This window comes from Nicotiana tomentosiformis, chromosome 12 (genome assembly GCF_000390325.3).
Source record: "Nicotiana tomentosiformis chromosome 12, ASM39032v3, whole genome shotgun sequence".
Lineage (NCBI taxonomy): Eukaryota > Viridiplantae > Streptophyta > Magnoliopsida > Solanales > Solanaceae > Nicotiana > Nicotiana tomentosiformis.
This window is the reverse complement of record NC_090823.1, coordinates 112,581,889-112,594,273: the sequence shown is the minus strand read 5'-3', so window position 1 is coordinate 112,594,273 and position 12,385 is coordinate 112,581,889. Positions and strand designations below refer to the sequence as shown.

Sequence of the window (12,385 nt, the reverse complement as noted above, 5' to 3'; positions counted from 1 at the left end):
CCGAACCACGTTAAATTTGTGTCTTCTTTATATTCTTTAATTGCCGTTATTATCACCTTCCATTGTCTTTGTTATTGTCATTATACCGTTGTTTGGCTAAATTCCGCACTACCCGGATTCCCGATCCTAACATAACCTCTTGTCTCTTTTTAATCATTTGCTAAAAGGTCTGAATCCCAAATAAAACTCTCCAATATTTTACTCAGCCCAATAATCCCAATTGACTCAGCCTTATTCACTTCTTCTAGCCCATAAGCTCTTACAGAGACAGCTTGGTTCACAACAATGACTCCCAGGTACTATGGCCAACGTTCGTCTCTGTTCGATCAATATATATGCGTTGTATCATTTGAAAAGTCAAGTTTTTTTCTTTAAAGAAAATTTATTGTTTAATTATAAAAATATTATTAGTTACCAAACTTTGTATAGTTTCTAATTATGTTTTTCATTTAAAAAATTATTTAAGGAAATCAATATACAAATTCACTCGAGAGACATATATTCTGACTCTCCTATTCTTAACCCTCATTTGTGATGGGAGGAACAATGAGCATTAGTAATTAAACGTGCTAAATTAAACCTTCAGTAATTAATATCTCTCCACATGAAAAATATAAAAAGCAAGTCTTTATATTTGAACAATAAATTTGTACACAAGTGATAAGCAAAGTGGTATCAATGTTCATTCACTATATAGCTATGTCCAGCTAGTTTCAGGACCTCAATTCCCAAGAACCTTTTCGTTTGGAATCATTACCAAAGCTTCGTTGTTCAGAAGCTGAGCATATCACAATGCGATTCTTGGTTCGCAACTCATGATTTGACTTCAAAATACTACCCAAAGCTGCAACCGCGGAGGAAACAAAGGAATTAACAGTTACCATCTTATGTAATAAAAACCAGAAGGATTGCATTTAACAAACTGAAATTTGGACAATCCATTTGAGCAAAAAGACATTAAAAAATGCAGTAATTGATTAGTATTAGAATTTAACACGAAATTACCATTCCATTTGGGGTTCTTATTAAATGGAAGCCTAACGCTCATTGTCTCATTTAAAAGAAAGATTTTGTGAACAAAAGTACAGATACGTAGGAAGTGAAACGGGTGGACTAGTCAAAACCGTCATTTAAATAAAGGGAACTAGATTCGCGCTAAATACTTGGTTTTTTTCTCCGTTTACTCTTTCTTTGAAGGCAATAGAGAACTAGTAATATTAGGGATAGGTGCTAAAATCTTTTGGGTAATTAATATTGTTAGGGCATGTCCAAAGAAACAGAGAAAGAGAATTATCTTCAATTTTTAATGATTATCAAGGGGCCGTAGAACGGTAGATGTAGAGGATCAAGGGTTGAAAGTGTTTGCGCTTATTATGGTACTAGTTTCTGGACACGTGCGTTGCACGTGTATCTTAATCGATCATTATAAATTTTTTATCCCATGTCAATGAGTTCAAAATTCAATGTCAAGCTCGAAATGATGTATTATATATGAGTGTATTCGACTAACATTTTATTTAATTGATCTATGTTATAGTTTATAGGACAATAAGATGGTTAGAAATTCTTTTTTATTTTTAACCTAATCGCTAATTGGACTTCGGAAAAAACTTTCTTTATCAATATACTATTTGTTCTATACACACATTCCAAATCCTTCCTGATAACTCTCAAGGAAAATCTCGTATTTGGATCCCAAATTGACGGGTTAGTGTGGGCTTATCCATGCGAACCGAATTGTCTCATGACGTTGTGAACACGACTCATGTACCGCTTTAATGGGCGAACAACCCAACCCTTGGAACATACTACAGTCCCAGGTGGTAAAGAGCCGACATTGAGGTGCCAAACCTTCACGTCGATATGAGCTCTCTCTAGAACCAAAAGTTAAAATTTTGGTAGATACAGAACCCGAAAAACTTTGTTCGAGGAATGGGCCAAATCGGGACATTTGAGGTAAATTAGAAATTGTTCGAATTGTGTATCATCAATTACTAACATTGATAAGCGACCCAAAACAGGAACGACATTCCGCAGAATATATGACTCATGCTTCTTTAGGTTCTTTAAATTCTGTGGGTGGTGTATCTACCTAGACAAGTGTCTTTAGTTATGTTTCTCCTAGAAGTTGGTTAGCTAAAATTCTCTCAATTCCCGGACGATTGTACCAAAAAATTGAATTTAACCTTCTAAAAACGATTTTGGGTTTTGAATTGATCCGAAAACGACTTTTTTGATAATTGAATATATAATGATTAGTTGTTGAATGTGCACATTCACTTAGGTAGGTATAATGTAAATAAAATTAACTTTGACTTTATCATTGGTATGATTATAATGGATGTTCTTAGTGTATGTTCTATCACGATGTTTCAATTAATTTGTCATGATCAACTTTCTTGGTGTGGACATTTATATCGCTTTTGAAAATATAACATATAATTATCAGCGTGAGAAGATACATTATACAAATACAAGTCATGAAAGTAATTCTTATTGTGAACATTGATATTGCTTTTGAAAATATAATATATAGTTATCTATGTGAGAGAACATGTTATATAAAATACAAGCCAACACTATGAATGGATATGATCGAAAGTATCCGTATTTGTACACTGTATTTGTCATTTGTGTGAAAAACAAAAAAGGAAAAAGGAATCAAATCCTCCCATCAGCTAGTGTGTGATGTTATCCATCAGTTTTCCCTACTTATGTAAGCTTTTCCCTTTAAATTTTTATTAATATTTAGGAGCAATTCAACTATTACGTAAAATATTTATCGAGTTTCAAAAAGGTAATTAACCAATTAACTTTGTAATTGTCAGTTCTCCTCTTTTTTAATCTCTTTATTTTTTATTGTGTTATTAGCAAATCCATAATGATTTAATTCCCCTTTTAAGCAATTTATTTTGCTGATATTGGTTTATCTTTCACCTGCATAGTCATCACATACTCACAAAAATATATATTAATATTTTGATTTTTCATAACAAACAATACTCATCATAAAAGTACATGAAACCAAAGATGTCAACCTTAATAAAAATCAAATTGAAACTATGAAGTCATACTTTATTTATCAAAAGTTTGAAGAAATGTTTTGTTGGCATTCTTGCAAAATTGAGTTTGTTTACTAGTTTGTCATTTTAGTGAAAGAGGACTGCAAATTGATCTTAAAGTAAAGGGTACGCTGCACCTTTTAATTAAACTTTTATTTTCAAAATCTTGCACTTTTGTGATTAACTATGTTAAAATCTGAATTATGTTTTAAATTTTTTATCCAAAAAATTATTGATAGGAAGATTGTTTATCTTCTAAAATATCTTGATGGAAAACTGCTTATGAAATTAACCATTTCATGTTTGCTATTTTTTTTGTGTGTGTGATAGAAAGTACCAATTCTATACTCTACGGAATTAGATATTTGAGAAATAACAAATACCTTCCCCACGAATAGAAATAAACAGTATGTCAATGTTTTCTTAAATAAAGAGAAACAATTAATTGAAGAACAAGCCAGTATATATTTGAAAGAGAAAACTGAAAGGCTATATGCTTGAACGATCACGTTAATGTTAAACAATATTAGTAGTAATATACAAAGATTCTTTGCGTTGAAAACTAATGGGACTTGAGTTCTAACAAGAAGAATAGAAAATATGCTATGAACATCTTCTTCACCACAACAAAATAATGCTCCATTGCACTTCGAAGATAAATTCATTGATGAACCCAGCTAGATTCTAAGAACCTGCTAATAACCTTAACTTTGATAGTTACTTCGACGATATTAAGAAAGAAAGGCTTAAGAACTTCGAATTTGAAAGTATCCCCTGAGAAGACTTGTTAACTTGCAAGAAGATTTAACGTTCAAAGTCATCACCTCAAAAGTTTAGATTAATTGAAGATGATGAGAATGATTTCAGGGAATTACACGATGAAGATAGGTAAGTTGAAACAACTAACACGACCAAGATATGATTTGAGAAGCCCTCTAAAATATAGAGAGATTGAAACTCCTAAATTTCATGAAAAAAAAGAACTTGTACTCACCACGAATTTTGTCGATGGACTGACTAATTTTTCAAATTCCATATTGTTTATTTGACACTATGGAGCACATCAAACAATCAAGTGCAACAAAATCTAAGCCAACAAAACAAGAATCTCAAGATGTCATTGCAATACTAATAGGAATGAATAGTGATCTCCCACGAACGAAGACTACAAAACCATGAAAATTGATCCAAACAACCTTTGGCTTTTCCTCTTCCTTTCTTCCCAAACGTAACCTTGATGTGTGGCTATAATTCTATAGTTCCGTACATTATGTGCCTTGCATTTTATATGCTTTAATAATAAATTACACTTTATTTGCGCATAATGGAGTCTATTTTATGTGTAGGTGAATTGGAGATGAAAGTAGAGCAAAATGGATACTTAAACGTTAAAAGTGTGCTCGAGAACAGTGAAAAGGAGAGACCTGGCGAGGCCAGCCAAAAGCCAGGCTGAACCAGGAGTTAGGCTGGCGACGCCAGGCCTGGGGCCAGGTCCAATCCGAGTTTTGAAGACTTAATTCGTTTCCGAGTTTGACTAGGAATTGGCCTACACATTTAGGTTTTTTTCTACACATAAATAGACCTAAAAATACCACTTGGAGGTACTTTTGCAACCAGAGGCAAGAATAGCTTGTGGAATCACCCGTTGGGAGTTAGAATCATCGATTTCTACATCTTTTTATCTTTACTCTGTATTTTAATTATGCAAAATATTTGAAATATTGTTACTATGAGTATGAGTAGCTAAATTCCTAATCTAGGGTTTTGATGGAACCTAATGAAGGATGATTTTCTTGTTATGTTAATATAAATTTGCCGTAGTATTTTCTCTATTTGTTCAACTATATTATTCATGAAGTTGATTGAAGGGCCCTCAATTAGCTATACCTATTTAGTATGTATTACTCGGGAGAGAGTGCATATTTAGGTAGTTGTTGAACAACATCACTCCTAAACGTATATGAGGGATTAATACGGAGGTTTGAAGGTGGGATTAGGGATAATAAAATCTTGGTGCGATCTGAGTGAGCTGTACTTAATGTCAGCTAGCGTAATTCGGGATAATATGCCTAGTAAATTGTGATAATTACTCGAGAGAGAGTTACAACAGTTAGAGTGCTCATGGTCGATAGAGAAGACTTAGGCAAATTTGTAGAAAACGTAGCGAAAAAAATTTCGTTAATAGGGAAAATCACAACCTTAGATCATTCCAATTTTTGTTTACAACCCGTTCGTAGTTAGTTATTAATTATTATATTTTTATTACGTAATATTTAGTTAATAAAAACTCAAATTGTTACTTAAATATTTTTTAAGATTGATTGTATGAATTTGTGCGAGTCTCGTAGCTGTGTTTGATAGGTTAATTCCCTGTAGGATTCGACTCCGGACTTATTAGCCGAAATATATTTGCAACGACCGCTTAATTCTTTTTATAAGGCATAGTTGGGCGTGATCAAACCTCTATCCATTCTATCCCCTTTAGGAGTAATATCCAACATTGAAAAATAAAACTATTAATTGCTGCATTAATTACTCATAATATATAGTTGTAGATTTCAAAATATTGATAGATACATCCTCAAAGAACACCTTCTTACATTATTAAGAAATCAGAGCAAAATAGAACAATATAGTAATAGAGACAAGATGTATATGAGGAGAATGTAGAAGTTATCTTATTCAAGTGTGTTTCTTCTGTGTACTTTATAAGATAAAAAATACCCTATTTATAGGATATAAGATACATGAAAGGTTACAAGAATACACCTAAATGTTATAAACATTAAGTGATGAATTAATTAAGTATATGAACTCAAATGGTTCATGGAATATGGATGTCTAGGAGTATTCAATGGACATCCACTTTAACATATTCATAACACTCCCCCTTGGATGTCCATCTAAAAGATAACGTGCCTCGTTAAAACCTTACTAGGAAAACCCAGTGGGAAAAAGCCTAGTAAAGGAAAAAGAGTACACATATCTTGTAATACGCATTGAGTGCTGCCTCATTAAAAACCTTACGAGAAAAACCTAATTGGGACAAAACCTTGGTTAAGGGAAAAAGAATACAACACGTATTATACTCCCCCTGATGAAAGCTTTATTTGATATCTCGGAGACGACGCATTCCAATCTTATGTCTCAGCTTCTCAAATGTTGATGTTGGCAATGCCTTAGTGAATAAATCTACTAGATTGTCACTTGAACGGATTTGTTGAACATCTATCTCACCATTTTACTGAAGATCGTGTGTGAAAAAGAACTTTGGTGAAATATGCTTTGTTCAGTCTCCTTTGATATATCCTCCTTTAAGTTGAGCTATGCAAGCAACATTGTCTTTATACAATATCGTTGGAATCTTCGCTTTTAAATAAAGACCACACAATTGTTGAATATGTTGAGTCACTGATCCCAACCATACACATTCTTGACTAGTTTCATGAATAGCTATTATCTCTGCATGATTGGAAGATGTAGCAGCTAAAGTTTGTTTTGTTGAACGCCATAAAATAGTTGTACCCCCACAAGTAAATAGATAGCCTATTTGAGATCGTGATTTATGTGGGTTAGACAAATAACCCGCATCTGCATAACCAATCAACTGTGAATCGGATTCATAACAATAAAATAATCCCATATCAATAGTCCCTCGGAGGTATCTAAAAATATGCTTAACACCATTCCAGTGTCTTGTTGTTGGAAAGGAACTAAATCTTACTAATAAACTTACTACAAAAGTTATATCTGGTCGAGTATTATTTGCAAGATACATTAGTGCCCCAATTGCACTAAGATATGGAGTTTCATCACCAAGAAGCTCTCCATCATTTTCATGAGGTCGAAATGGATTTTTATTTATATCAAGTGATCTCACAACCATCGGGGTACTCAATGGATGTGCTTTATCCATATAAAAAATACTTTAGGATATTTTTGGTATAAGTTGATTAATGAAAAAAAAACATCATCTTTCATATGCTCAATTTGTAGACCAAGACAAAATTTTGTCTTTCCAAGATCTTTCATTTCAAACTCTTTCTTCAAACAGTCTACTGCTTTTGTAAGTTTCCCAAGAGTTCCAATGATATTTAGATCATCAACATACACAACGATTATAATAAATTCAGATCCATACCTTCTTATAAATATACAAGGACAAATTGGATCATTCTTATACCCTTCTTTCAGCAAATACTCACTCAGGCGATTATACCACATTCGCCCTGATTGTTTTAATTCATATTTCAGGAACTTTGAGCCCTTCAGGGATTTTCATATAAATTTCTTTGTCTAATGTGCCATACAAATAGGCTGTGACAACATCCATTAGGCGCATATCAAGTTTTTCATGGACTGCCAAATTTATAAGATACCTGAAAGTGATTGCATCCACCACAGGAGAATATGTCTCCGTATAATCAATGCCAGGTCTTTGCAAAAATCCTTGTACCACAAGTCGTGCTTTATATCTAACGACTTCATTTTTATCATTTCGTTTTCGCACAAAAACCCATTTGTATCCCGCTGTCTTATTCCTTCAGGTGTTCGGACTATACGTCCGAATACTTCACGTTTTTCAAGTGACACTAATTCTGCCTGGATAGCGTCTTTTTATTTTTGCCAATCATTTCTATGTCTACATTCATTGACAGATCTTAGTTCAAGATCCTCATCTTGTTGCATTATTTCAACAATAGCATTATAAGCAAAAATGTTATCGACAATAATATTATTTCGGTTCCACCTTTTTTCCGTAGAGACATAACTTATTGAGATCTCTTCATTCTTATTATTTTCAGGTACCTGGACCTCCTCTGAGGTCTTATCATTTGTTATGTCACAAGGCTCATTTTGAGCAATTACCTCCATATTATGATCTCCTAGATCATTTGCTCCTTTTCGCTTTCGGGGATTTTTATCTTTGAAACCAATTAGTCTACCACGTTTCAAGCGTGGCTTAGACTCATTTACATTTATAGATTGTCCAACCGGGATATCAATTTGAATAGGAGCATTAGCAGCTGGAATATGTGACTTAGTCACCCTTGGTAGGTTAGTGAATGCATCAGGTAGTTGATTTGTAATATTTTGCAAATAAATTATCTTTTGAACCTCGTGTTCACATTGATTTGTTCGAGGATCTAAATGAGATAGTGATAATGCATTCCAATCTATCTCCTTTTGCAGCTTCTTATTTTCTCCCCCTAATATTGGGTATACTGATTCATCAAAATGACAATCTGCAAATCTTGCCGTAAATAAATCTCCAGTTATAGGTTCTAAATATTTTATAATAGAAGGAGATTCATACCCAACATATATCTCCAATCTTCTTTGGGGTCCCATCTTTGCGTATTGTGGTGGATCAATTGAAACATATACTGTATATCCAAATATTCTAAGATGAAAAATATTTGGCTCCTGACCAAAAGCCAATTATATTGGGGAGACTTTATGATAACTTGTGGGTCTGATCCGCACAAGAGCTGCTGCATGCAAAATAGCATGGCTCCACGCCGAAATGAGAAGTTTTGTTCTCATAAGAATTGATTTAGCAATTAATTAGAGGCGTTTGATCAATGATTCCGCTAGACCATTTTGAGTATGAACATGAGCAACTGGATGCTCAATTGTTATCCCAGTTGATATGTAATAATCATTAAAGGCCTGGGACGTAAATTCACCAGCATTATCAAGATGAAGTGTCTTAATTGTATAATCAGGAAACTGTGCTCTTAATCTTATTAATTGAGCTAGTAACCTCGCAAAGGTTAAATTACGGGTTGATACAAGCACACATGTGATCATCTTGTAGATGCATCTATCAAAACCATATAATATATGAATGGTCCACATGGAGGGTGTATGGGACCACATATATCACCCTGTATACGTTCCAAAAATGCAGGAGATTCAACTCCAACTTTAATTACTGATGGTCTAATAATCAGTTTTTCTTGAGAACATGCAACACAAGAGAATTCTTTAGTTTGAAGAATTTTCTGGTTCTTCAATGAATGACCATATGAATTCTCAATTATTTTGCGCATCATATTATAACCGGGATGGCCCAACCGGTCATGCCAAATAATAAAATCATTAGTAAACTCCTTGTTTACTATGGTATGTGATTCAACTATACTAATATTAGTGTAGTATAATCCGGAGGAAAATGCGAGAGAGTTTTCAAGCACATACTTCTTTTCCGCTTTTATTATAGTAATATAAAGGTATTCAACCTTTCCTTCATTGATGGTCTCAATATAGCCATTTTGGCGAATATCTTTGAAACTCAACAAGTTTCTTTAAAACCTACTATAATATAATGCATCATTAACATCTAATATAGTTCCTCCCGGTAGTAATACAGTCGCTCTTCCAGAGCCCTCAATTAATTTTGTACTACCAGATATTATTATGATATTGGCTTCTTTCATAATTAAATAAGAGAAATATCTCTTATCTTTTAATATGGTGTGCGTCGTAGCACTATCCAGAAGACATATTTCTTCTTTATTATTCATACGGCCAACTGAAGACTGAGAAGTTTTCATATTCTTCAAGAAGAAAAAAAAAATATCATAAGTAATATTGAAAAATTTAAGAACAAAAGAAACTACATTTATGAAATTAAATACTGACAACATAAAAAGTTTTATTCAAAACATGAACTTCATAAAAAAATACATTTATTCTTATAATGTTTCCCAATAATAAGTCTTCAGTTATGATGCTCAAAGAAGTCTCCAGCTTCTAAATGAGTAATATCTGCAAGGCCTTCAAAAATATCATTTTTATAGGCAAGATTTGCTTCAACTTTATCATGATTATTCATAGGTCCCGCCTCAACATCATTTTGAAAGGTCAAGTGAGTGTTAACTTTATTTTGTTTCTCTTTTATAGAGGCTTGATAAATTTTGACAAAATATTCAGGCGTACGCCAAATTCGTGCCCAATGATTTTTCATACCATATCGGTGGACATTATTACCTTTGTCTTTTGAAAAATTATTCTGAGAATCCTTATTGTTCTCTTATTTATAACGACCACCATCATGGTGATTATTATTTCGTCCCTTGCCATGACTATATATATTTATACGACCATGATAATTATTTTGTCTTCTTTCAGACTTTTGATTTATCGCTATCACATTCGCTTCTGGGAATGGAGCTGATTCGGTACTAGGGTGAACTTCATAATTTTTCATTAAAAGGTATAATTTTTACACTGCCATTATTATATCATCAATATGGACCATTGGGACCTGAACCCAATATCTTACACATATGAGACGTGTTAGGCCATTAATATGATGGGACATGAACCCAACATCTTATCATCATGATGTACCAGGACTTGAACCCAGAGTCTTACCCTCATGGTGCAGTGGGACGCGAACCCTCTATCTTATGCTCATATAATATTTATCACAAATTATCTCGTTCTCTTTAGAGAATGGAACATAATTTTAGATCGCCACAAATTCAAGTTTTGATAAATTTAATAGTATAAAACTATCTTACTAAATAGTAGAATTAATCTACATGATAAATTTTTTTTTATAACAAGTAGTATGTCTTAAATATTCTGGGTATAAATATACACATGTCATGAAGGCATATTAATAGTAGTGAATCATTAAAACAATTAATAGATATTATAGTCGTTCCATACAAATTCACCAATTACTTTCAACACACTGATTCATATGTACTATAACTAGTAGTCCCGTTCGATTTGCTACATATTACTAATATTTGCCATCGTCCAAACTTACGTAAATGTAAATACCGAAGTTTCAATAACTAATACCTTTGGAATTAAGCAAAGCAGGATATGTTATCATTATTATTCCATTAAAAAAAATGTCACATATCAAGATTACTAGTTTCAAAGATCAAAGAATTTTAAATCAGATGTTATACCTAACAATAAACCGAATTCCTCCTAATATTTTACAAGGTTCTTTCAATATCATGTCAAAGTAATGATAGCATGCTTTCCTATTTCATAAGGTTAAACTTAGAACAAGCTAGCATGACAATTTAAATTAAAGCTTACTGTTTTTTTTTAAATACCAAGTCATGTATATCCAAAGCAAAGTCATGCATGTAGTGATTTATATAATTCAAATACGGTAGAAGCAAATGGATGTGTACCTGAATTTGTAAGAAAATTGACTAACTCTTTAGGAAGAAGATAATACTCGGTTAAAGTAAATATTTCAATTGGTTAGAATAATCGTGCTGATAACGTATTAAGAAATAAGAGCAAAATAGAATAATATAGTAATAGAGACAAGATGTATATGAGGGGAATGTAGAAGTTATCTTATTCAAGTGTGTTTCTTCTGTGTACTTTATAGGATAAAGAATACCCTATTTATAGGATATAAGATACATGAAAGGTTACAAAAATACATCTAAATGTTACAAATATTAAGTGATGAATTAACTAAATACATGAACTCAAATGGTTCATGGAATAGGAATGTCTAGGAATATTCAATGGACATCCACTTTAACATATTCATAATATACATGTAATTTTCTAGACATTTACTAGAAGTTAATTTTACTTGTAGGTTAGAGGGTAATTTGGTCATTCAATTTTTAAAGGACATTTTAGTAAATTAACTTCACCTAAAAGTGTTCATGCTTATAATGCAGTATGATTTGCCGCTAAATACTAGTTTGTTTCCAGATTGATTTATCATCTCTATTAAAGCACCATGCCAACCACTAATAATGGATCAAGTATATAAACTTTATACCGTTGACCTTTAAGATTGTTTAATTAAATTTATTGCACTTTTGAAAGTATGAGCTCAAAATTTATATTTGTTATAAATTTCGATTGAACCGGTAGCAAACCTTCTCCGCTTCTTAGTAAAAATAGCACGAGCTAGCAAGTTTTCGGATTGGTAATGAAAAATAGCCAGCGTTTGTAAAGTCATGAAAAATAACCACTATTTTGCTGAAACAAGAAAAGTTCCAGCATAATATACTAGATTATGGAGCTCATGCGTATAAACTTGCAACATATTATGTTGGAACTCCATCACATTATAAAATTCCAACACATTATGCTGGAATCTCATATGTAAAAATTTCAAACTTCAACATATTATGTTGGAACTTTTTCGGATGTTTAAGGGTATTTTTGTTAAGATCTTATTTTTACATGAAAAAGTGACTAAATTTCAATTACTTTTTAAACTGTAATTATTTTTCAATTAATAGTAGTAAATCCTCTCTATGAGAAGTTTATCACCATTTATTGACCCATAAGCTCCATTGACTATTCGTCCTTAG

General features: G+C 32.5%; 1 long non-coding RNA gene across 1 annotated transcript; it reads right to left on the bottom strand.

Moving 5' to 3' along the window:
• Positions 1 to 737: 737 nt before the first annotated feature.
• LOC108948907 (uncharacterized) lies at positions 738 to 1,035 on the bottom strand. Its single transcript, XR_001973693.1, has 2 exons — positions 1,006 to 1,035; positions 738 to 844 (listed from the first exon to the last, which is right to left on the bottom strand). It is a non-coding gene; the product is annotated as an uncharacterized lncRNA (long non-coding RNA).
• Positions 1,036 to 12,385: the final 11,350 nt, after the last annotated feature.